At 39.7% G+C, this 26,349-nt stretch overlaps 1 protein-coding gene across 4 annotated transcripts in view; it reads left to right on the top strand.

Moving 5' to 3' along the window:
* Positions 1 to 26,349, top strand: part of dipk1c (divergent protein kinase domain 1C) — a 66,200-nt gene that overhangs the window by 7,658 nt on the left and 32,193 nt on the right. The gene's annotated exons all lie outside the window — the stretch shown is intronic.

Consider the following 26,349-nt stretch of genomic DNA (forward strand, 5'->3'; position numbering starts at 1 on the left):
TCTCCAGTTCTGTCAGGTTGGATGGTGAACGTTGGTGGAGAGCCATTTTCAGGTCTCTCCAGAGATGCTCAATTGGGTTTAGGTCAGGGCTCTGGCTGGGCCAGTCAAGAACGGTCACAGAGTTGTTCCGAAGCCACTCCTTTGTCATTTTAGCTGTGTGCTTAGGGTCATTGTCCTGTTGAAAGGTGAACCTTCGGCCCAGTCTGAGGTCCTGAGCACTCTGGAAGAGGTTTTCTTCCAGGATATCTCTGTACTTGGTCGCATTCATCTTTCCTTCAATTGCAACCAGTCGTCCTGTCCCTGCAGCTGAAAAACACCCCCACAACATGATGCTCCCACCACCATGTTTCACTGTAGGGATTGTATTGGGCAGGTGATGAGCAGTGCCTGGTTTTCTCCACACATACCGCTTAGAATTAACGCCAAAAAGTTCAATCTTGGTCTCATCAGACCAGAGAATCTTATTTCTCATAGTCTGGGAGTCCAACTCTATGCGGGCTTTCATGCACTGAGGAGATGCTTCCGTCGGGCCACTCTGCCATAAAGCCCCGACTGGTGGAGGGCTGCAGTGATAGTTGACTTTGTGGAACTTTCTCCCATCTCCCTACTGCATCTCTGGAGCTCAGCCACAGTGATCTTTGGGTTCTTCTTTACCTCTCTCATCAAGGCTCTTCTCCCACGATTGCTCAGTTTGGCTGGACGGCCAGGTCTAGGAAGAGTTCTGGTCGTCCCAAACTTTTTCCATTTGAGGATTATGGAGGCCACTGTGCTCTTAGGAACCTTGAGTGCTGCAGAAATTCTTTTGTAACCTTGGCCAGATCTGTGCCTTGCCACAATTCTGTCTCTGAGCTCCTTGGGCAGTTCCTTCGACCTCATGATTCTCATTTGCTCTGACATGCACTGTGAGCTGTAAGGTCTTATATAGACAGGTGTGTGCCTTTCCTAATCAAGTCCAATCAGTTTAATTAAACACAGCTGGACTCCAATGAAGGAGCAGAACCATCTCAATGAGGATCAGAAGAAATGGACAGCATGTGAGTTAAATATGAGTGTCACTGCAAAGGGTCTGAATACTTATGACCATGTGATATTTCAGTTTTTCTTTTTTAATAAATTTGCAAAAATTTCTACATTTCTGTTTTTTTCTGTCAAGATGGGGTGCTGAGTGTACATTAATGAGAAATAACATGAACTTTTTTGATTTTGGCAAATGGCTGCAATGACACAAAGAGTGAAAAATTTAAAGGGGTCTGAATACTTTCTGTACCCACTGTAGGTCCAGTGTATTAGAAGAAGTATAAATCCATGTTAAAATGCCAAACTTCTGTCTTAATTTTGTTTTGGGCAAAAAAAAATCAGTGTCATGATGAAATACACACGTGGACAAAATTGTTCGTACCCTTCCATTAAAGAAAGAAAAACCTACAACGGTCACTGAAATAACTTGAAACCGTCAAAAGTAATAAATAAATATTTACTGAAAATTAACTAATGAAAATCATGCTTCTGAATTGTGGTTCAACAGAAGAACTAAAAAACAAACTAATGAAACTGGCCTGGACAAAAATTTATGATGCCCTTAGCTTAATATTTTGTTGCACAACCTTTTGAGACTGTAATCAAGTGATTTCTGTAACCCTCAATGAGACCTCTGCACCTGTCCACAGGTATTTTGGTCCACTCCTCATAAGCAAACTGCTCCAGCTGTCTCAGGTTTGAAGGGTGACTTCTCCAGACTTCATGTTTCAGCTCTCTCCACAGATGTTCAATAGGATTTAGATCATGGCTCATAGAAGGCCACTTCAGAATAGTCCAGTGCTTTGTTCTTACCCATCCTTGGGTGTTTTTAGTTGTGTGTTTTGGGTCATTATCCTGTTGGAGGACCCATGATCTGAGACGTGTTTGCACAGAAACAGTAAATGGGAAACAGAGGAAACTTTCTTAAATGTAAATCCATTAATGGACCAAACAGGGACTAAAAGACTAAAACAGGTGTAAAATAGGACTAAACCTGGTCTAACCCAAATCTAAACTGAGATGAAACCATGTTACAATCAGGATTATCGAAACAAAGACTGAAGGTAGCAACAGTAAACCAGTACTGACCTAGGTCTAATCCATCCATCCATTTGCCTTTCGGCTCAGCTCCTTCTTCACCACAACAGACCGGTACATCAACTGCATTGCTGCTGCACAGATTCGTCTGTCAATCTCACGTTCCGTTTTTCCCTCACTTGTGAATGAGACCACAAGATACTTGAACTCCTCCACTTGAGGCAGTTCAATTCAACTCAGTTTTATTTGTAGAAATCACAATACAAATCATCTCAAGGCACTTTACAAAAACTAGAACTAAAAACCCAACAAATCCCTTATGAGCAAGCACTTGGCGACAGTGGAGAGGAAAAACTGCCTTTAACGGAAGAAAAAACCTCCAGCAGAACCGGGCTCAGTTTGGGCGGCCATCTGCCTCGACCGGTTGGGGTGAGTGGATAGAGCAGAGAGAAAAGAACAGCAACAATAAACAACAAATAGACACTGCAGGTTGGTGGGGCCAGTAACTGCACATCAGCGATAAACAGCTCCAGGACCAGGGACACCTGCAGAAGGTACAGAGAGAGAGAGAGAGAGAGGGAGGGAGAGAGCACAAACTAGGGGAGAGAGAGGCAGAAACTCTCCCCTGACCCCTCAGGGAGAGAACTAGGTCTAAATCAAGTCTAAAAGTAGCAATGAAAATAACTAAATGATTAAATGCAAAATACCACCAGGATGTGCTACTATACAAAATCTAAATAGTAAACAAACAAAAGCAGCATCACTTTTCAGTAGGATTTAAAGATAGAGGTGGCACAGTTTCAATGAAATCAAACACAACCTTTTTATTAAACATTGCTGCACCAAGTCTAAGCAAATTTAGTCCTTAGATTTTTTGACCTCCTATGACCTGGCGTCCACGTACGTGGACATCATATTTTTTGTTATCTGCACTGTAAAACTTCATTTTGTGTCATTTTCTGTCTTTCACAAAGGTTAAGTGTGATCCAACTGTTCCCACAGACAAAAAGGACATTCCTATTTTGGACTAGTTTGGTTGTTTAGTAGCTGTTGGTAGTTTAGTTTGGGAGCATTACAAAAAAACAAAAACAAAAGCAATAACAAAACATAAGCACATTATTTATTGGGTACATCTAACCCCAAATAGCTAGAAGGAATCTAAAATGCAAACCAAACCAAAGCTTAGTTGAATATTAGACAGTTCACATTAGGAAAACTAGAGACAGGTCTAAACATTAAACGGAAATGAAACCAGGGAAAAATCAGGTCTAACCCAGGACTCATGTTAACAACAAGAGTGTCTTCAGACATGAAAAGACATGAAAAATCTGAACATTATTAGAGAGTGGATGGGAATCCCTGCTGAATCCCCGCTGTGCACTGACCATTGTGGGTTTTCTTTCTTTAATGGAAGGGTACCAACCAGCCACATGTATATGCCAACATGCAAACACGACTGTTGTTGTTAGAGAAACCAGTTAATCAAACTCACGCAGAGAGTCAAGAAAGAAGTTTCCATCCACAGGTTGTGATGTCACCATCCCTCCCCATGATATTAAACCTTTTGGAGATCCAAAGTGGAAACTAATGAAACCAAATAAACATAGAGACCCTAAATCAATAAACAGTGCATGATTGCTAAACTAATGCTGCAGTTTTGCCCAAAACCTCACGTTGTTTGAAATGATCTCCCTCCTAGCTCTTAGATGTTCAGAGAGCAGCTTCAGTAACATGTTGACTGAGAGCAACAAGAGGTTTTGTGTTTCCAGAAGCTAATTTGGCTTCTCACAGACCAGTAATGCAGGACAGATGCAGTTCGGCTGCACTCACTCACTGCACTGTTAATACTTTCTGCAAATCTGTAAAAATGTACAACTAAACAATTTAAAAGCTAAACCTTGCATTGTTTTCACTAGCAGGTAGTCCTGCTGTTGTTGGTGAGAGTTAGTGGATTACTGCAGTGGTTGTGGTTCAGGCTCATCTTAACTGCTTCTGTTGTTGAAGTGACCTGAACAATCCTCCGCTTCTGTTCTTCCTCCGTGTAGATTCATCCGTCTTTTCTCAGACCTTTCCATCTGCCTTTGACTCAAGAGATTAAACAATGAGTGTGTTGAAACTCTATCTCAGCTGTAATGTCGACCCTGTGGGGTACATAATGACACTGGGTTGAGTGAAATATTTAGCTTAGTCTTTGCATTCACATATGAGTGATAAATCATGTGAAAAAGTGAGACAGACAAGAAATTAGAGTTGTGTGATTTCCAGATGAATATAAGAAGAACGACCTCTCATTTTCTGTTTTAACACATGCTGGACTGAACAGGAAAACAAGGCAGTCTAATTTAGAAGTTGAGAACATCTGGATCAGGTTCATGTCAGAACACCTGCACCCATTGCTTTTAGAGGTTGTTGGCAAATTAATCAAAATGTAGTCTTGGATCAGCACATTAAAGACAATTGGACCAGACCAGGAAAGCACATGATCAAACATGACTTCAGGAGAAAAACAATTATGGAGGACGCTCACACCTTTTTGTTGTCAGCCCTATTGTGGTATGTCTTGCATATGTTAACATGACACTGTGTTGTTGCCATTATTCAACAAGCTTGTTGAATAAGCTTGTTAATGGCTTATTGGGCTTGGGTTATGTGTTGATGCACTGCCATGTTTGTGAGCTGGAAAACATCCATTTGGTGACATTTCCCAGCCTTCTTGCTCTTTTTGTCTTTTGGGAATATTCCTTTGACAGCTCCCTGATCAGGAATCAGAAATATCAAACATGTTTGATGTTTAGGCCCTTACCAGATCAGAAGCAGTAAAATAATCGTGTTGACACCACACACTTACAAAGACAAATAATCAGCTGTGACCCGATCACTGGAGGGGGCAAATTGGGCATAAAATTTGGCATAAAATCGTTCAGTATATAGAAAGCCTTACAGAAGTAACCCTATATAAAGCAACATATTTCTTCAGTCGATAGTCAATTCAGTCTTCCAGGAGAGGTTTTATTTTTGCACTGTGCAGGTTTAGACTGGTTTGCTTTTTATCATTAATAACATCTTTTACTAAGATCTTGTCAAAAAGTAAGAAAATATCGACAGTTTTGGATTGTGATTATATATAGTTGCGATAGGCTTTAGTTAAATGTTCAGTATTTAGCCTTATAGGATTTTTCTTTCAGCAGTCAGAGATTCAGAGACACAGCATCAGACTCTCAGTGTATGTCCACTTTGTGTAGAAGTGATATCATGGGACAAAGATAAAAATACACTCTTGGGAAACTCTGGTCAATACACATTCATCTCAGATAAATGCTGGTGAAAGCTGCTCCACATGACAGTTAAGTAAACCATCTTATTTTGGGTTCCAGAAATTCGTCTCATCCATACTTTTGGTAAAGTTGTAGGTTTGTCTTATTGCCAAACTCAAACCTTATTAGTGCATACCTGCTGACAAATAATGTAGTTGGTTGCCTTATCATACAGAGCTTAAATACAGAGCTTAAACGTTAATTATTTTGCTGTCTCACCTAATTTTCCTCCATATTCTTCATTTAACCTGTTTCAGAAAAAACAGCTTTTTCCTTGTTTAAAACACACATCACAGAGGAGCCATATTCCCTGTGCTGCCTCTCTCTTCACTCTGATGTTAATATTACAACATCAAACAGCATTATAATATAAAATTCCCTATCAAGTCTATCTGTATGTCTTATTTATGTCAGGTTTCTGACAGAAAGACTGATAAAAAAGACATCTAAAGACATTAAATATTTTGTATTGTCTTTGGAGCAGGGTGCTTGTCAATTAAAATGTAGCGACCGTAGCCAAAAAGACACTGTTTTACAGATTAGCAAACATGACAAACTTGGAGCATAAAATAAAAATTCTTGTTAAAATCTAAATTCAAATGTGTTGTCATTCTTTCCTGAGCAGCATAGAGAGATGGTAATCAGTCCTGTTACCTAGCCTGCCCAGTCAGCTAAATCTTATATGTTAACATTTTTAAAACACTTCAACATTTCTTAATAAAAACTCTACATTACTCTACAATAGTTTTGATTAATGCCAATTTTCTCTGTCATTGCATGTTTGCAAATGTGTGCTCTCTCATTCAAACACATTTGCATCTGTAATCCCACCTGTTCCACACTTATCTGTCAGTGCCTACACATGGTTATAATAAGTGAACCATTACGAATGTAAGTGTGATGTGTTTAAATGATTTTTAGAAATCTACCAAAACAATGAAATTCCAGCCATAATTCACCAAAACAGATCACAACAATTGTACTGAAACCACCATCACCATGGTACCAATACCGTGCTTCTTTGGCTGAACTGTCCTCCTGCACTACAGTGGCTGCTGAGGAAACACACAGAAAAGTAAAAGCTTTTTGACACCACTACAGCACAGAGAACAGAATATGCAGTGCAATATTAATTACTGAGTAATGAGTGAACATCAAACATAAAACCAGCCATATTTTTTTTGCAAAAGTGCAAAAATATTTACATCAATGATCTGTATGATTCATTTGGCACAAGTTTTACGGTGGATGCCCTTCTCATTACCTTGGGCTTGGGAACAACACTAAGTCTGCACTGGCTTGTGCAACCTCAGTGGCTGAGTCTAGCATCCTCTGGTTTTCCAAGGCAGTCTCCAGTCATAGTACTGACTAGGCCCGGTCCTGCTTAGCTTCCAAGATCTGATAGAATCGGGCAGTCACAGGACGAAGCAGCATTTTCCTTATGCTTGTTATTTTCTGTTTTGTTGTGTTTTCTCTTTGGTAGGTGTTGACATCATAGATATTGTGGTGATAGCATAAGTATTCATGACATGGAGACTATTGCATATTTAGTTAGCAAACTGATGGTGGCCTGCTAGCCAGTTAAAAATGCTCATTAAACTATCTCAGTTTATTCTAATTAGCCATCTTAGCTAACTAGTTGCTAGGTGCCATTAAATCAAGATATTTTTTAAGGAAATACATTTATACCATTTCCAGCTCTTGCAGACAATGCTGCATGTGTTTTGTGTAGCAGTTTAAACTCTGGCAGAGTAGGCTTACATTAAACTGACATAGCTAATATAATAACTTTTTCTATTATGGAATCTCTGATTCTCCCAGTTCATTTGAGGTCGTCAGTGTCCTGATGATTTGCAGCTGGCAGAGGACTGAACTGAGTCATCAAGCTCAATAGAGTTGAAGTCTACACAATATGACAACTGCACATTTACTTCAACAGTGAATCCACTCATTCACTGAAAGGGATCAATTTCAGTCCTACTTTTTGTGGTCATAAACTGTGGTGTAAACACACTGTAGCCACCAACAGTACTGCCCAGCCTACACTACTGTTCCTGATGTTTGGTTTAATATGAACTGTGGTCGTACAGCGTGTAAGTTTGTGTAATTCATTGACTTATTCATATCAGTCAAATCAGACCACCTCCTGTGCTGTCACTGTTAAGCCATTCAGCTCTAACTCTTTACATTCCTCTTTCTGTTGATGCTGCAGACTGAAATGTTCTGCAGACACGCGTTTCTGTTGAAGCAGCAATCTGTATGTTTCTAGTGATCCTTTGACTATTTATGGTCTAATGGCTGTTGCGTGGTCTAACCCTGTCCCTGCATGTCTCTGGCATTCCTTTGCCTATTTATGGCTTCACGCTACATTTTTTATGGCCTACTTCTGTTTTTTAGCAGGGAGCAGTGCTGTAGGTTTACTGTATCTATAGCGCAGCTCTGTCTCTGCAGTTCATCTGCAATAGTCTGCATGTCAGGACTTTATGAATAACTAATTTTGTAAATTCAAGCATTTACAGTATGACACCTTGCAAAAACTTGACCTCCACATCCATGATATGACTGCATGTCTGTGGCACAACCCACTCTGACAGAGACTCTGCTCTTATTTGTACAATGAAGCTGAATGTCAAAGAATCACGTTTCTTTACCAAAACTGTGAGCTCATGCTAAACATGCATGCCCTTTGTCAACCTCTTAACTTCAACATGTGAAGAACTTTATATTTTTTTCTCTCCTAAAAAAATCAGGTTGCATTCTGAATACTAATAAACATGGTATAAGTTGTTGAAAAAATGTGCAGTAAAAAACTTTGATTATTAAAAGACCAGATCTCGTTCAAACACCTTCACGTTTCATTGCCTGCAATTGTATTTATTGCTGGAGTTATAAAATCTTTTGAATACCACTATTTCCAATGTCCAAACTAGAAATACAACAAAATCAGGAAAAAACTATTAAAAACATGCTACATCTAACTTGACATAGCGGCAGGTGAGATCCCATTAAAACAAAGGCTCAAATGTCTTCTTCTACATATTAATTCTAAACATAATACAACATAATACAAAAATGGGTTAAATATCCCTGAAAACATATGTTTTATATTTATATTCTCATCACTGTCTTTTTCTGTCCATTTTCATTTAACCTCCACATCACATCATGTGACCAAACACCTGTCTACATGTTAATTAACATTAAATCATGAACAAATTATAGAAATTGAGGCACTTGAAGATGTAGAATTACAGCCAACATCTTTCAACCCTGTTTTGTATTATGTGGTGAGAGTACTTTGAAGACTCTAAATAGTTTCTGCTTATATTGAATTGTTTTTTAACAGCTCTGTGCTCTCACCATGTAATCTACTTAAAAAGTCCACACTTGCTGCTAATTATAGAGTAGGACGTAACAAAGGCAGCAGTGTTGCTGTATTTTGATATACATGCAACCTGACACATCATAAATTAGGAGTGGCTCAAACGCAAACACGCAGGCATGATGTCAGTGATTTTTGAGTAGTTTAAGGCCTGATTCAATACACACTGCTATATATTATCTAAGCACAGGATTTTAACCCTCACATAACCACCTCTGTAACTGAACAACTTAATTGCTGCACCGAGTTATTCATGCCACTCGTTATAAATGTTGTTACGTGCTTCAACCCCTGCACATGTTGCCGAATGCGCATCAGAATTGTTTGTGTGGCTCTCATGTTATATATTCTGATCTGTGCTGCCCACCTGGCTCAGACCAGCACATGTACAGGTCATCTTGTCAAGCACATCCATTTCTATTAATGCAGCACACATCGTCTGGTAACTCAAACCTACCTCAACCTGAGCAGATGTCTAATTAGCCACAACAACTGGAAACACCTGTGGGGACATGCAGGTCCTTTAGATTCTTATTTTAAAATGTTATTTTAAGGAGCTAAAACTCTGACACTTAAAGTCTAATCTACTGCAATTTCTTAAACAAACTAAACAGTGAGAAACAAAGTTATGCAGCACTAGTTTATTTGTAGAACTCACACATGCAAATCAAATACTTTTTTTGTAAAGTGCCTTGAGATGATTTGTATTGTGATTTGGCGCTATACAAATAAAATTGAATTGACCTGACATTTTACTGTGACAGCAGTGTGGTGAGATGACCTGATAGTCTGACACTGTGATGGTCTCTCCGTTGCCTGTGACAGGAAGACTTGACTGCCGAAAGACACAAACACACCATATAGACTCTGGATGGAAGAGTGTAACACTGCTGACAGTATTTTTAGTGTTGTGAGTTTGCTGAACCTCAAACTGTAAGAGGTGATGAAAACATGTGGATTCATTTCTAAAAGTATGTATTTTTGATAATATTGAGCAGTAAAAATAAAAAAAAATAATGTATAAGTAAAATATTTTATTCCAATTATATGCAATGATATGTTATATTTTGGGAGGTCTGCTGTCCACACAAAATTGAAGCTGAAAAAATGAAGATTTAGTCAGTTAGTACCCGTAACAGACTGCTCCATCCCAGATGTCCAATGAAGCGCCACCACAGGTCCTTCTTCCCTGCTGCTGTCAGACTGTACATACAGTCCTAGTCAACACCCAGCTGACCTCAGCACCTATAGACTGTAAAAATCCTGTAAAACTTACAGGATTTACAACATACTAGAGTGCAATATTGTTTATTTATATTTTCTACTCTGCTCTTATTACTTTTATCTTGCTGCTGTGACGATGTAAATTTCCCTGCTGTGGGACAAATAAATGTTTTTCAATCTTATCTTACTGGATTAAAACTAAGAACTATTTTTGATTAAATGTTTATAAAAAGCAGTTTCTCAAAAAAAAAAGTATGATTTCACTTAGTGAAACCTGATGTATTTGCTGGTTTCATAGGCGTTTAGAACAGGTCCAATAAAAATATTTATTTTATGTATGTATGTATGTAAGTATGTTTAGGAATGCAGTCATAAACAATAACTGTTAGAAATGAATCTAAACCCTGTTTGGTTTTGTAATAAATTAATTTCTGTGCAGTCATGTCATATGACACAGCATGCTGTGATGTGTGACGTTAGCTGAGAGTTCACTCTTTTGTACTGTTTTTCTTATGGCAATTTGTAGAATAAATAATAAATTATTTAAAATCAGCAGTTGTTAGTCTGTGAAGACATTTTACAAAACTAGTTTCTTTTATTAGTAAATGTTACAAATGCACCATGCTGAAACAATTCAATTCAGTTCATTTTATTTGTATAGCGCCAAATCACAATACAAATAACCTCAAGGCACTTTACAAAAATCCAAAAACAAAAAAACAAAAAACAAAAAAAAACAAGGAAAAAAAACCCAACAATTCCCTTATGAGCAGCACTTGGCGACAGTGGAGAGGAAAAACTACCATTAATGGAAGAAAAAACCTCCAGCAGAACCGGGCTCAGTTTGGGCGGCCACCTGCCTCGACCGGTTGGGGTGAGTGGATAGAGAAAAGAACAGCAAGGCAAGGCAAATTTATTTGTATAGCACCATTCATGTACTATGCAATTCAAAGTGCTTTACAGGGCATGTAACTACATTAAAAGTATGGAAAAGAGCATATAAAACCAAAGATATTTATATTTATTATATTTATTTAATAAAGTAAATTAAAATAAGATGTCAAAGCACATTAAGAAAACAAGGATGAACAATTATTTGAAGGCAGCAGTAAACAACAGTGTTTTCAGTCCTGATTTGAATGAGCTGACAGTTGGAGCAGACCTCAGGTGTTCAGGAAGTTTGTTCCACAAGTGAGGAGCATAGTGACTGAATGCTGCTTCACTTTGTTTGGTTCTGGTTCTGGGAACACACAGTAGACCTGTCCCAGATGACCTGAGGGGTCTGGAAACCTCATAGAGAACTAATACATCTTGAATATATTTTGGTCCACAACCATTTAGTGCTTTATAAACTAGCAATAAGATTTTAAAATCTATCCTTTGACTAACGGGAAGCCAGTGTAGTGGTCTGAGAACTGGTGTGATATGGTCCAGTTTCTTGGTGTTTCTAAGGACTCTGGCAGCAGCATTCTGGATTAGCTGCAGCTGCCTGTAATAAACAACAACAAATAGACACTGCAGGTTAGTGGGGCCAGTAATTGCACAGGGACACCTGCAGAAGGTACAGAGAGAGAGAACAGAGAGAGAGAGAGAGAGCACAAACTAGGGGAGAGAGAGAGCACAAGGTTAGTAACATTCAATGGTGAAATATACATGAGGTGGGAGGAGAGAAGAGAGGGGAGGGGAAGGGAAGGGAAAGGGGGGTAGGGGAGCTCAGTGCACCGATGGTCCTCGGGCAGTCTAGGCCTATAGCAGCATGACTAAGCGATGGTTCAGGGTTACCTGAAGCCAGCCCTAACTATACGAAAGGAAAGGAAGGTTTTAAGTCTACCCTTAAAAGTACAGAGAGTGTCTGCCTCCTGACCCCAGACCGGGAGCTGGTTCCACAGGAGAGGAGCTTGATAGCTAAAGGCTCTGCCTCCCATTCTACTTTTGGAAACTCTGGGAACCACAAGTAGACCTGCACTCTGAGAGCGAAGTGCTCTATTGGGATAATATGGTACTATGAGGTCTTTAAGGTATGAAGGAGCTTGATCATGCAGGGATTTGCACGTGAGAAGAAGGATTTTAAATTCTATTCTATATTTTACAGGGAGCCAATGAAGAGAAGCTAATATAGGAGAAATATGATCTCTCTTGCTAGTTCCTGTCAGGACTCTGGCTGCAGCATTCTGGATTAACTGGAGGTTAAGATTAACTTTTTATGGAGATACTGGGACATCCAGATAGTAATGAGTTATCGGTATAGAGTTATAATGAGTTATAATGAGTTACAGTAATCTAGCCTTGAGGTAACAAATGCATGGACTAGTTTTTCTGCATCATTTTGAGACAGGACGTTCCTAAATTTGGCAATGTTGCGCAAGTGAAAGAATGCAGTTCTAGAGATTTGTTTTATGTGTGAGTTAAAGGACATGTCCTGGTCAAAAATAACTATATAACAGGGCTATATCTAAAGTAGCTATAATTTTAGAAAAGTTATTTCTGAGGTTTTTAGACCCAAATACAATAACTTCTGTTTTCTCTGAATTTAAAAGTAGAAAGTTACTGGTCATCCAGGCCTTTATGTCAGTTAGACAGGCTTGAAGTCTGGTTAACTGGTTTGTGTTAACAGGTTTAATAGATAGATATAACTGAGTGTCATCTGCATAGCAGTGGTAATTAATAGAGTGCTTCCTAATGACATATCCTAAAGGAAGCATGTACAGGGTGAACGGAGTCGGTCCTAGCATAGAACCTTGTGGAACTCCATAACTAACTTTTGTGCATGTGGATATTGGTCTATAATTAGCCAAGACTCCTCGATCAAGACTAGGCTTTTCGAGTAAGGGTGTGATTACTGCAGTCTTAAAGGCCTGTGGTACGTAGCCTGATACTAGAGATAAATTTACCAAGTCTAATAAAGATGAGTTCATTAATGGCAGGGTGTCTTTAAGCAGTCTAGTCGGGATGGGGTCTAAGAGACACGATGATGATTTTGATGAAGCAACTACTGATGTGAATTCAGAGAGATCTATGCAAGAGAAGCAGTCTAAACATAACTGAGGTCTTACAGATTATTCAAGAGCTACAGTAGTAGAAGATTCATTTATTGCAGGTATAGGAAGCATCTGCTGAATTTTATCTCTAATAGTTGTGATTTTATTTGTGAAGAAACTCATAAAGTCATCACTGCTGAGAGGGAACACCGGGCTCAACAGAATTTGTGACTTTTCAGCCTGGCTACAGTGCTGAAAAGAAACCTGGGATTGTTCATATTTTCCTCTATTAGTGATGAATAGTATGCAGTTCTGGCTTTATGGAGAGCTTTTTTATATGTTAATTGACTGTTTTTCCAGGGTAGAAAAATTTCCTCCAAATTTGTGGAACGCCACTTCCTTTCCAGCCTTTGTGATGCCTGTTTTAAGGTAAAAATATGTAAATTATACCATGGAGCTAATCTCCTTTGATTTACTAATTTCTTTTTCAGAGGGGCCACAGTATCAAGCTTTTCACGCAGTGAGGTTACAGCACTGTCAACAACATGATCAATTTGGTAGGGAGTGGGATTGAAGCAGCTGCCCTCCACTATGTTTATACTTGGCATAGATATAAATAAAGATGGAATCATTTTCTTAAATTTATTAACAGCGTTGTCGGATAAACATCTGCTGTAGTGGAATTTTCTTCCAAACGCTGCATGATCCATCATTTTAAATTCAAAAGTTATTAAAGAATGATCTGACAAAACAGGATTTGGGGGAAAATTTATTAGATGTTCAATTTCGATGCCATAGGTCAGAACAAGATCAAGGGTGTGATTAAAACAGTGGGTGGGTTTGTTAACATTTTGAATGAAACCAATTGAATCTAATATAGAATTAAATGCAGTGCTGAGGCCGTTATTTTCAACATCTACATGAATGTTAAAATCTCCCACTATAATAACTTTATCTGATCTAAGCACTAGATCAGACAGGAAGTCAGGGAATTCAGTTAAAAACTCTGAGTAAGGAACAGGTGGACGGTACAAAATGACAAGTAGAACTGGTTTTTGTGTTTTCCAGTTTGTATGTGAGAGACTAAGAGTGAGGCTCTCAAATGAGTTATAACTGTTCTGAGGATGAAAGTTTAATAATAAGTTTGAGTGGAAGATTGCAGCTACTCCTCCACCTCGACCTGTGCTTCGAGGAACATGATAATTTTTATGACTGAGGGGGGTTGATTCATTCAGACTGACATATTCATCCTGCTGTAACCAGGTTTCAGTAAGATAAAGTAGGTCAATTTGGTGATCAGTTATCAAATCATTTACTAACAGAGATTTAGATGAAAGGGACCTAATATTTAATAATCCACATTTGACAGTTCTGTTTTTCTGTTCAATAAGAGGGGTGGTCTTAATTTTTATTAAGTTTTTATGAATAACTCCTCCTCTGTTAACTTCTGATTTATTTGATTTATATGTTCGAGGGGCAGACACAGTCTCTATGTGGTTTGAGGGGGGCGGCGGCTCTAAGGAAACTGCAGAGAAGCGTTTTAGACTGAGTCTCTCCGTCCCGGTCCCCACCCTGGATTGTCAGGCTTTAGGTCGGCTAATAAACTCGGCCAAATTCCTAGAGATGAGAGCTGCACCATTCAAAGTGGGATGGATGCCGTCTCTCGCTATCAGACCGGGTTTTCCCCAGAAAGTGGCCCAATTGTCTATGAAGCCCACATCATTTGCTGGACACCACCAAATCAGTGATCCTCACCTCCAAGGCTAACAGAACCTTACACTTATTACAGGTATCATTATCGCTAAAGGAGGCAGAGGAATAACTAAACATGTGGCACACAGAGCAGGAAAGAGAGAGAGAGGGAGAAGCCATGTTACTAGCTAGCTAAGCTAACCGGTAGGCTAACGAGCGCTAAGTCAGGAAATAGCAATAAATACCAGTAAAAATAGAAAGGTACTTGACTAGTACCGGAATGTAGCAGTTAATGAATTGTTTAGAGAGTTTAGTTAGTTAGGTGTGTTAGACTTAAGCTAGTTTGTTGCTAATCTGTAGACGAACTATACAGCACAAACAGCACAACACGCTTACAATAGGAAGTGGAATCACTTACCCGGAAACAGTTCTCCTACAACATCAATCTCAAGTCTGACTTATGAGTTTTGTGACTAATGACAGCAACAATTTATGATCTTATCTGATGTGTACATATGTCACACATAAAAATTGCAATATGAAGAAAAGTAGATTACCAAATGTAAAGCAGTAGAATCTCTAAACTTAACCAAATGGAGGGGACGACTTCACTAATCCAAACCCATTATTCTCAAAGATACATGGTTTTCCCCAAGAAATTTAAGAGCTGAAGCAATAAGTCACCCAGATGTTTATAATAATAATGTTTTACCCCATGCTTATGGGCTAAAAATATTTAAGCAAAGGTAGCTTGCCTACTCAAAAGTATTTTTTGTTTATGTGTAGCCTTTGTGGCTGCTTTTGAGAAAACAGTTTTGGTGCATCAGCAGATCAAACAGACATGTAGACAAGAATAAAGAAAAAATATCTCTAACAGCTAGGTAGTGCACTTACAACCTATGTGCAGTCAGTGCAAGTGAAGTTTGGTACTTTGCTCAGGACTGCTCAGGCAGTGGTGGAGTTACAGAATGACTTTTAAACTTTTTCTCTACAGTCGAGTTTGTGCGGATGTTCAGTTCATCAGCTGCTGGTAAATCAACCTAGACTGGAGGATAAATACACAGAGTCGACAGGAGGATGAATCTCATGTAAATTCTGTGTTCTCCTCTCAGGTGATTTACTACTGCAGGTCAGAGGGTTCCAGCAAAATCAAAAGGTTGTTTCTGTTGTCTGTCTGAAGGCTGGACTCCCCACACACCACAGAGAAATGAAATGGTTTCAGCATAAAAACCCACATGATATGCTTGTTTTTTAATTAGTACATCAACATAATACATGTAATTATAATAACATTATTACATAATTACATGTAATTATAATAACAGAAACTATCATTATCAGCATTTATAAGAAAATGGGAAAGAAACCCACTTCCACAAAAATGAAACATGAAAAATGGACAATTTGAGGACAATGGGACTAAAACTAAATAAATAAAACTAAATAAAATGTAACATTTAAAAAATTACAGCTAAAATGTAATATTTTACATTTTTTGAAAGCAAAAACTTATGAATGGACATGAAGTATTTATCATCTTAATGCTAAATCTTAATAAATGAATCACAAACTGTAGCAGCAACAGTTTCCACCACGGGCCAAAATGTCTCTTGTTTAAAAGTTGAATTATACATGTGATGCATTTCACCACAGTTAGTTACTCTTACATTCAGTAACTTTTTTATCTCTGCAGTCTGATGTTTATTAAGTGGGTTTATGACCTAAATAAATCTACAATCCATAGAAAATTAGACCAGATGACACAAAAACAGCTGAGACAAAGTGCAGCACGCTGACATTTCAGAAAAGGTGAAATAATTAATGATGAAGGTCTGAGGCTGTAGATGAATCTTAAAAGTTACTTTCAGTCAGATATCTTTTGTGCTGCTACCAAAAGGATTGACAGGATAAACATAGGCAGTTGACCATCTAAACCTGTAAAATGAAATTATATATTTAAAGATTTGTATTTTCAGGAGGAACAAATGACCGTGAAACTGGGAGCAAGAGACAGAATAGAGAAGTCAGAAAGTAACACACATATGTTGATATTAATAAATACAACTCACTCGCACTTTTTCATAACATGCAACACTGGTCCCTCATCTGGGAGTGTGATGTGCATCTTCACAAGTAGGTTAATGGAAGTCCATTCTAACTTTGCTGAGCAGAGAAATTGATCTAAAAACTTATGTGATGATTTGGAAAAAAATTCCACTCCATCACCTAAACATGTATTGATCTGAAGCACCAATACTGTGCATTAATTTAAGAGCATGGGGAGGTTCAAAAAAGGAAATCAAAATTAAAGTGATTTATAAACTTCAGACATGGTGCACCTCGCCAAAATAGAAGAAGGAGCAGAAATTGGACATGTTAAAAATGAACCTAAAAAAAGAGATGGAAGTGTTGGCAGGTATCTCTCGCCTGCAGCCAAATCCTTAAATGTTTTTGTTAAAGAAAAAGATGGAACAAACTCCAAAACTGATTTGTTATTCAGAAAATAACTGCTCCTTAGTCTGCTCACATAACCACCACAATAAGTCCTTTCCTCATAATCACCAGAGTGGCTTCAGGAATTAATGGACACACACACACACCCTCACACGCTGTACTTGTGAGGGCCCTTATTAACATGACTGAAACAGCACTTAGGAGAAATAATGACCAGAAAGCATATCCTCCAAAATGTCCTTTAATGTAAAAAGGTCCTCACAGTAAAAGACGTATACACGCACACACACTTACACACACACACACGCACACACACACACACACACAGACACACAGCAACAGATCTTCTGGGCAAACAATCAAGGGGTCTGAAGGGTTTTTTTGGATAGCCCCCTAGGGAAACTGAGCTGACAGACTGGTCACTCATTGGGTTTCTGTACCCATAATGCACTGCACAGAAGAGTTGGTCTGCCAACACCAAGGTCACCTACACTGGTTAGATACAAGACTGAAACGAGACGGATAGATAACTAAAGGTACATTAAATAAATATTAAAGCTGCACAAGGCAGACACAATCAGGTCCTGTCAGTGTTTTGCAAGTTTAATCTGGAAATGTAATAATAATATTTTTGTACATGACCCTGTTTTGATAATACAGTTTTGACAATAGTAAACATAGACTTAACATTGTATGAGATGCAGTTTTTAATAGAGAACAGGTTAACTCACTCATGTTCTTTAACCCAGTTTTTTTTACGCTCAAAAACTACCTCATACATCATATTTAGATCATTGTGGCTTGTGTTATAGTGAATGCTCCTCTGTCATACACCACAGCTCTTCTTAAACTATATCACTGAACCTGTTGCACTAAGCATCTAATGCAGACGTTAGTGGGTTAACATTGTGGATCTCCAGCGGACACTAAAGGTGCCCTTCCTCTGAGACCCAAAAGTTAGTTGACAAAGAATTGCTATTTGCCCTCCTAGGAATTTGATTGGGCACAGCGATGGATTAGAGCAGGGATTCCCATCCATTCTCTAATAATGTTCAGATGTTTTAGGCTTTTTCATGTTTGAAGACACTCTGTGACTCATGTTTTTGCCCTTATGAGAGTAGTCAAGCAGAAATAGGATCAGACCACATTAACAAATGGCTCTTTAATTCATTATCCACAACCTCACTCAAAGTAACAGGCTGATCATTTTCTATATCAATAGTATTTTCAATAATTTCCATACAGAGAGAAAACCTACAATTAATTATCTCTACTCACAGTTAATGAATAAGTTAATGCAAGTTGGAGACTGACAGGTGGTAACATTTCTTTAAGCCAACCATGTTCTTTGGCCGCTGCCCCGCTTCTTTTCCAACTGTCCCTGCCTACTGATTGCTGATTGCTGAGATCAGGTGTGTTCAGTCAATCAGAATGGGACAGGCAGGATGGGCAGGGACAGCTGAAAAACAAGCAGGGTTGGTCATCCCTGCTGTACACATCGGACAAAATTGTTGGTATCCTTCCATTAAAGAAAGAAAAACCCACAATGGTCACTGAAATAACTTAAAACTGAAAAAAATAGTTACATTACTTTTGAATTGTGGTCTAACAAAAGCATTAAAAAAAACAAACTAATGTAATTGGCCTGGACTAATTGATTGACAAAAGATTGAAAATACTTTGACCACAGGGACATGATAAACCAATGTGTGTCCTGTAATTAGCATCACAGGTGTCTTCAAACTTGTAATCAGTCAGTCTGCTTATTTAAAGGCTGAAGAGTAGTCACTGTGCTGTTTGGTATCATGGTGTGTACCACACACAATTATAGATAAGCATGTTAAAGGTAAAGGCTATAAGACCATCTCCGAGCAGCTTGGTGTTCATAGAGACTAGAGGTGAACTCCAAGGTCAAGGTACATCAGTGACAGATTGCATTTTATCAGTTTCAAGTTATTTCAGTGACCATTGTGGGTTTTTGTCCAGGTGTTTGTAACTTTTGCTGTGTTTCCATCGTGTTTTACAAACTGAAACATTTCAATAGGTTTTTGTTGTTTGGACCAGTTTCCTTATTTTTATGCAATCTTTATGCAAAATGTGCCAAGTACAGTGCCATTTTGAAAATAGTTGACAATAAAAAAATATACACTAATATAGATTTTCCTTAGTAGAAAAGTGGTGACTTAAATGTGAGTATTGTTAAATTAATTAAATTAAATTAAATTAATTGAAGAGTCCCACCTGCAGTTGCAGGTTTGACAGAAAAACTCAAAATGCAACAGCATGAACTCAAATGACAAATAATAAAAGAACAAAATGTTAAGTAAAGGCTGTAGTTTGGTTCACATGTCCACAAAATGTATGCAAAAACCTAACAATGGCTTCTCCTTAAATTACAGGATGTTAACTTCCTGTAGTGGAGGGCCCCGATAAGTGGCTAATGATGGGATAATGACCTGCTGTATGTTGAAATAAAGTTGCTATTGTTTTCAGACAAGGAGAGACTGAAAAAGCAGCACAGACAGCCAACAGTTATATAATTATGATAAATCAAATTTGTGTGCTCTTTAGTCCTGGATTTTTATATGGTGCTAGAATAAATATAATCCCACTGTGGCTTTAATCGACGATTATATTTGGAAAACATGACAAAAACTCTGCAAAAACTTTTACCATGATGAATGACACCTCTAGTATTAAAGTGCACATGTTCATGTCCTCCTTAAATTCAAATGGTGACTTTACAAGAGAAAGTTTAGAAGTTAGGGTAAAGGACACAGCAATGTGCACACGCAGACACTCACACACTTAACCTCAGACAATTTATACCATGTCCAGACAAATTTATGACATGGTTCATTTCATGCATTTAATTAGCGTAGCATCGATCACTGTCCTCTTATGTAATATCTGTACTTCAGTCTGTACTTCAGAGGCACCATCAGTCTTATGTGATGTGTGTTAATTAAAGTGGCGGCTGATGTAAAGGCTTTCTGTTCAGTTAGCAGCTGTTTGAGCTCAGTGCAGAGCAGAAAATTGACTGTGTTTAACCTTCAGTTAACATCACTGCAGCCCAGCCTGAAGGGTTTTAATCAGCTCTCTAGTCTCAGCTGACTTGAGCAGTAGGCTGGAGATTTTTTTAAACATTTCCTATAGGTGATCAATGTCTGTATTCAAGCTACAAATCCCCATTTTAACCACTCACTGTGCTTACTGTACTGCTGCTCTATGGTTGCATCCAATCAGGGAGGTTTATTAACAGACCAATCAGGGTCTTGACTCACCAATATGACAGACAGCAAGAACCTTTAGCTGGTTTTCTTTGTGAGCAGCACTGTCGTTGGCCTCTCTTATCTGTCTGACAAATTCAACTTGTTAAATTGTTATTCAGATTGTTAAATTGTACCCAACAAAGTTATTCAGTGATTTCACACCTGTTTATTTTTACTTCCTCTCTAATCTTTTATGGACTAGCCTGACAAAACCAGGACCAGGCAAAACTTAATGCCGTTTCAAGCTGGAGCTGGCTGTTTCCTGAAGTTTTTGCAGTGTGCTCAAGTCAAACAAAAGACAAAAGACATGAGGTATTCATTGACAGGCCTTCATAGGATCCTACGTTTTGCTTGAAGTTGGGATACTAGTTTTTGATTCATCTCCGTCACTGAAAGCATGACTGTAGTCGTTTCAATTTGTCTTTAATCTAAACGTTGGGACCACATAAAAAGACCTAGCTCGCCGTCCTCCAAAGATGGTCTGCTGGCAGAAAGAGCTCCCAGACTGTAAACAAAGCAGAGACCTTCAGCAGAGATCTCAGGTATGAGCAGTACTTTCATGCACATGAACATTACCCACAATTTATTCATAAGTGTGGTGAAATGTCAGAGACATGTGACTTATCCCAAGTCATTTCAGTGAGGTGTCATATTTCCCCTCCACCAATCATCAAGCTCTTGCCCCAGTATCTGTCATTCATCTTGACAAGCAGTTATTTAACCTGGGCCAGAGGCAAACACCATGTGCAAAACCTCCAGAGAAGCTGAAAAACCCAGTGGAACAGCAGCGAGGTAGCAACAGAAAACAAACAAGCGCAAAAGAAAGCCAGTTTTGAAAACTAAGGGGTTATAAAGACATTCTCACTATACTTATTGTGATCTAGATGGTTAGAGGGACATTTTTGTACCCAAGAAATTGCAGGTTCACTCCGCTGCCATTCTCAGTGTGTCACTCAGCTGCTGTAACTTCTGTCAAACTGTTCTCAACTCAAACACTGACCCATCCACTTGCACACTCCTTGCTGTTTCTTCCAATAACAGCTGACCCTTGATAAATGAGCAGTCTGTCATCGCCTGACTCCCACTGCTCGTCAAACTGCTGCAGTTACCAGGCAACAGCAGAAACCCAGACTGGAGATCACACTTTTTGCTGAAGAAAAATTTTTTTTTAATTTTGTGACTGCGCTGAGCTCAAAACATGGCCAGCTATTTAGCATAATTTGGCAAAAAAAGCAACATGCTGTTATGTTTATATTATATTAATGTCCTTAGTATCAAGTTCCACAAATGCATGAACGATGACAATTCAATGCATGCATTCCTCTTTATGTTCACTATGGCATATGTGACTAGTTTATACTTAGACCATCAATTAATGAACATTTATTCATACATTTATTGATTTGCCGCCACATCAGCTGTGGCCCAGTTACACAAGATTTAATTTTAGACTCATCAGCCTCTATATGAGCAGAACAGAAACTAATGTCATGTAAATATGACCTGTTTTTCAAACTTGTTGTCAAATGCAAACATTTACATGTTGCTGCAGCACACGTGTATCTATGCGACAGCTGATATAAAAAATAACTGACTGCAAAAAAAAGTTTAGGAAGACCAGTAACAAAATGCCAACATGTTGTCTCACATTCTCCTGCTAAATCATACTGGTTTATGTACCATATTACACACAACGTCTTTCACCAAGCGCTTCTGCTTATCAGTAACATGAATTCATAGTACGTCTGCAATAATTCATGCATTAAATTCTCATGATTTGTACATTAATTAAACATCACTGAAGTATGTGATTTGTACCCACACTTAAGGTCGATTGACTGGTCAAGATACTGGTGTAAAAGGTAGTCTAGATTGTGTTTATTAATAGCTGTACATATAACATTGCATTTATAAGCAAAATGCTACGTGTGCAAAAACATTTTTTGTAACTAATATTGAGCAAAAATTTTAATTGAACTTAATTACAACATTTAAATACGTGTGTTTTTACTCTAGTCTGCTCCATGCAGTTGTTATAAGTAGATACTATCCAAATACTGTCATGGGTTTTTGATCTGTATTCAGCCATGTCTGCTGCACAGAGAGAAGAAATGGAGGGAGAACAGAAGGTCAGGGAGGGACAGATAAGAAGAGAACAGAGACACTTAAAAGAGAGAGCAGCAGCGTTAGATATGAGAGCTGCATACCAACAAAGAGGCCTGCAGGGTCATAACAAAGTTGCTTGAACAACGTCAACAAGGCTGAGTCTCTGCTATTCTCTCTGAAGCCATGACTGACCCCAAAACAGTCTCTAATGATGTGGGCTTTGAGCTGCATGTTCAAACTGCAGCTCTGCTTCTGAAGTTCATGTCACACTTATATCGTGTTGGAAAATATCCACCCTAACAATTTTTTTTTTTTTTGTAATGTGTACCCCAGCAAGGCGCTGCTAAGAGTTTCTAAACAAAACAGGTTTTGGGGACAGTTAGATCTGAGGCAGCCACTTGCGTTTGACTCTTCATTTCAACTTATTCTGATTTAGACATTCTGAACATTACTGATTTTTAATTCTGTTTCTTTTATCAATTAACTAAGGAACTAAAATGTTTTGCTTCTGTTTTTTAGAATTTGTCATAAATAATGAGGTGTTTTGTAATTAATGTTGGTTAAACGAGATAAATAAAACCACTCCACAGTTCTTGTTGCAAACATTTGTCTCTTTTGTATTTTCTAATTAGAAGCAAAGAATAGCATTTCTTTTGGAAAGACTCACTTCTTACAATTCCTGTAGGATATGTTGAATCATAGTCATAGATTCAGTCTTATTATCTTTTATGAAGCTCAATCCCATTTGGAGCACATAATTTGAAGAACCACTGAAAGCTGCAAAGTAACCTATTTTACTTTCTTACCATCAAATTCAAACAAAAATGTAGCAGCGTCATGTGTCATGTGAACTGTAGCAATTGCTATACATCACAGATTTTTACAGTGCTTGAACACATTTTGGGTGGGTCTAAAAAGGTGCATTACGCATTTATGTGCGTATTTATTTGCATGTTTCCTTGAGCCTCGTAGATTTGCTACTGTTAACTCTGTTGTGTGTGCAGACTGAGTTGTGTAAACTGCAGAGCATATAGATGTTGTTTTCATGATCAAGATCAAGAATCAGCCTTATTGTTCAGAGTCTCTGTAGGTGTGTGTGGTCTCTGTCAGTATATGTCCACATTTGCATGCATCACATGCTCTTTAAGCCTGTTCTGAGAGCAGGAGTGTCTCTCTATGAGTGATTGTAGGTTTTGACAAGCTTTAAAGCCCATGGCTAAAACACAGCTCAGCACTAAGCAGCCTCAGCTCTCTGATTGCATCACTGTGTCAAACTATTATATGGCTCATGAAACATTCAACCTGCTATAGGACGTTAAAACAGCAAACTGTAGCTGTATGAATAAGGCCGATCAACAGCTGCTTTGTGTGATGTGGAGGAGGGTTTTTTTAACAGTGTCTATAAATCGTACAACCAATTTTCTCACAGCCTTCCTTTTTTGTTTTTTTTCTGGCCCATTTAAAATTGTGAATACTTTCAATCATTTATGATTTCCGTTCTTGTAGGCAAGTGATGCTTCAATTAATTTCTATTAAAACCACATTACAACTGGCTGACCTTCCATAAACAAACATTAGTTTTGTTAAAAAGTACTGTTGCTTTCATTTGGTGGTGATGCAGATGCAATCAGGAACAGTCTTAAAAATCATCATAATGCTACATTACGATCCTGTTGAAAAAACACTTTTGGCATGCAAAGTGCCCCTCCTTGAACCGCCACCTTATCGTGGTGGAGGGGTTTGAATGTCCGAATGATCCTAGGAGCTATGTTGTCCGGGGCTATATACCCCTGGCAGGGTGTCCCAAGGCAAACAGGTCATAGGTGACGGACCAGACCAAGAGTGGTTCATAGACCCCTTATGAAGCAAACAACAAGGACCGTGACGTCGCCCAGCATGGCGAAGCCAGGTCCCCAACCTGGAGCCAGGCCTGGGGTCGGGGCCCGTTGGTGAGCGCCTGGTGGCTGGGTCTCCCCCCATGGGACCCAGCCGGGCAAAGTTCGAAAGAGCGACATGGGGCCGCCCTTCTGTGGACCCACCACCTGCAGGAGGATCCATTAGGGGCCGGTGCTCTGTGGACTGGGCAGTGGTCGAGGGCGGGGACCTCAGCGACCCAATCCCTGGATGCTGAAACTGGCTCTAGGGACATTGAATGTCACCTCACTGGGGGGGAAGGAACCTGAGCTTGTGCAGGAGGTCGAGCAGATACCGACTAGAGTGGTGTTCTGTTGTTGGACTTCTGCGCTAGTCACAGTTTGTCCATAACGAAAGAGCATAACCATGTTCAAGCATAAGGGTGTCCATCAGTGCACATGGCACCAGGACACCCTAGGCCGGAGGTCGATGATCGACTTTGTAGTCATGTCATCTGACCTTTGGCCGTATGTCTTGGATACTTGGGTGAAGAGAGGGGCAGAGCTGTCAACTGATCGCCACCTGGTGGCGAGTTGGATCCGCTGGCGGAGGAGGAAGCGGGACAGACTTTGCAGGCCCAAATGTATTGTGAGGGTCTGTTCAGAATGTTTGGCTGAACTCTCTGTCAGAGAGGTCTTTAACTCCCACCTCCGAGAGAGTTTCAACCAGATCCCGGGGGAGGCTGGGGACACTGAGTCCGAATGGACCATGTTTTCCACCTCCATTGTTGACGTGGCGGCTAGGAGCTGTGGCTGTAAGGTCTTGGGTGCCTGTCGTGGCGGCAATCCCAGTGGACACCGGAGGTAAGGGATACCGTCAAGCTGAAGAAGGAGTCCTACCAAGTTTGGTTGGCTTGGTAAGCAGCTGACGGGTACCGCCGGGCCATGCGTGCTGCATCCCAGGCAGTGACGGCGGCAAAAACTCAGGTATGGGAGGAGTTCAGTGACACCATGGAGAAGGACTGCCGTTCGGCAAACCGTCCAGCGCCTCAGGAGGGGGAAGCAGTGCTCTGCCAACACTGTTTACAGAGGAAGTGGGGAGCTGCTGACCTCGACTGGGGATATTGTCGGATGGTTGAAGGAATACTTCGAGGATCTTCTTAACCCCGCCAACATGTCTTCCAAAAGGGAAGCGGGGCTCGGGATTCGGAGGCTGATCCATCCATCACCCAAGCCGAAGTCACTGAGGTAGTTCCGCAGCTCCTCGGTGGCAAAGCACCGGGGGTGGATGAGATCCACCCTGAGTACCTCAAGTCTCTAGATGTTGTTGGGCTGTCATGGCTGACATGCCGGTGCAACATCGCGTGGTGTTCGGGGACAGTACTCCTGGATTAGCAGACCGGGGTGGTGGTTCCTCTTTTTAAGAAAGAGGACCGGAGGGTGTGTTCCAACTACAGAGGGATCACACTCCTCAGCCTCCCAGGGAAGGTCTGTGCCAGGGCACTGGTGAGGAGGATCCGGGCCGGTGCTTGAACCTCGGATCCAGGAGGAACACTGGACCAGCTCTATACCCTCTTGAGGGTGCTCGAGGGGTCATGGGAGTTTGCCCAACCAGTTTGCATGTGCTTTGTGGACTTGGACAAGGCATTCAACCGGGTCCCTTGCTATCCGGTCTCTTGCAACCGAGTGTTCAATTTATTTGTATAGCGCCAAATCACAATACAAATCATCTCAAGGCACTTTACAAAAACTAAAACTAAAAACCCAACAATTCCCTTATGAGCAAGCACTTGGCGACAGTGGAGAGGAAAAAAACTCCCTTTAACGGAAGAAAAAACCTCCAGCAGAACCGGGCTCAGTTTGGGCGGCCATCTGCCTCGACCGGTTGGGGTGAGTGGATAGAGCAGAGAGAAAAGAACAGCAACAATAAACAACAAATAGACACTGCAAGTTGGTGGGGCCAGTAACTGCACATCAGCGATAAACAGCTCCAGGACCAGGGACACCTGCAGAAGGTAC

This window comes from Mastacembelus armatus, unplaced genomic scaffold (assembly GCF_900324485.2).
Source record: "Mastacembelus armatus unplaced genomic scaffold, fMasArm1.2, whole genome shotgun sequence".
NCBI lineage: Eukaryota > Metazoa > Chordata > Actinopteri > Synbranchiformes > Mastacembelidae > Mastacembelus > Mastacembelus armatus.